The following is a 1457-nucleotide window of genomic DNA, read 5'->3' as shown; positions in this document are numbered from 1 at the left end:
AGGGACTGGGGGAGATGGGAATAGGGACAGACTACTTAATATGTATGGGGTTCTACTCTGGACTTAGAACTAGCTAGAGGTAGTTAGAAAAGCTACCTCTAGCTTTAGAACTAGCTAGAGGTAGGTTACACAGCATTGTGAATGTACCAAATGCAACTGAATTTATCACTTGAAGTTGTTAATTTTGCCTCAATAAATTATTATTATTTCTAAAAAAGGAATGAGATGCGTTGGGTTAGATAATAGTTAATAGGTAATAAATAACAGTTAAGGACTGTCTCAACTCTAAAACTGTACGATTATGACCCTACAAAATAAATATAATTTTTAAAGTATAACAAGTACCACAGAAACCATATAAAGTGCTCTATGGGTTCACATGAAGAGTTGAGCGCCTGAGAAAAAGTTTCATGAAAAAGGAGACATTTAATACAGGTCTGAAGGAGACAGGGAATTCTACATGGAGACAGCAGAGAGCATTCACATAGACTCTGAGATAGGAACTTGGAGAGGAGCTACTGGTGAGAAAATTTGTCTATACTGGGGATGGGGATCTAAGGCTGGGAATAATGATTCTGAGCCATACTGAGGAAGACCTAAATGCCAGGGTAAAAATGTTTAAACTTCATTGGGACTCAGACAAATTATCTTTAAAGCTTCTGACTAAACAAGCTCCAAACAATTCCAATAAAAACTGAATTTTACCTTACCCTGACTGTCCTGGCCTCTGAATATCAGGGGAAAGCTGCAGAAAGACAGCACAGTGCAGTGGTTAAGGGTAAGGACTCTGAAGCCAGACTGCCTGAATGTGAAATCCTGGCTCTACCACACTCAAGCCAGGTGTACTTGGGCAAGTTACTTAACTTCTTCTTGCCCTAGTGTTGTTATCTGTAAAGTGGAAACAATGCCTACCTCATAGAATTGTTGAGAGGATTAACAAAATCAAAACAAGTACTTAGAATAACACATAGAGCAGAGTAAGTGCTCAATAAATATTAGGGGCAATTATTATTGGAATGAGGATTGTGTGTGTTCAAGAAATAATGGGACTAATGGAGAAAATCAGACCTGCTGTGTTGCTATTCTGTTGTGAGTTCAGTGTTACACTGCACTTCGAAGACTACAATGTTTTGTATAACACTTATGCCAGAGTAAACATTGAACAAAGAAGTTTTAGAAATTTACTGGGGCATGAGGTAGAGACGATGAATGGGGGAATTGGTAAGAGATGAATAATACCAGGATGATGACCTTTCAAAGTATCCTCAGATGACCTCAGGAGTTTTCTTATGGCCAGATCCCTCAGGAATATATGTAAATAAGTCTGACTACAGGAAAGTCATTACTTTGGAATGGATACACATTGGTGAATACATTGGAGGGAAACCACATGATGTGGATCAGTTTGGCAACAGAAGATTGTATTGGTTGGGGGTGCCTGTTTTTATCAGCAAGAC

Source organism: Meles meles, chromosome 1 (assembly GCF_922984935.1).
Source record: "Meles meles chromosome 1, mMelMel3.1 paternal haplotype, whole genome shotgun sequence".
In the NCBI taxonomy this organism is placed as follows: Eukaryota; Metazoa; Chordata; class Mammalia; order Carnivora; family Mustelidae; genus Meles; species Meles meles.
This window is presented reverse-complemented; position numbering follows the sequence as displayed.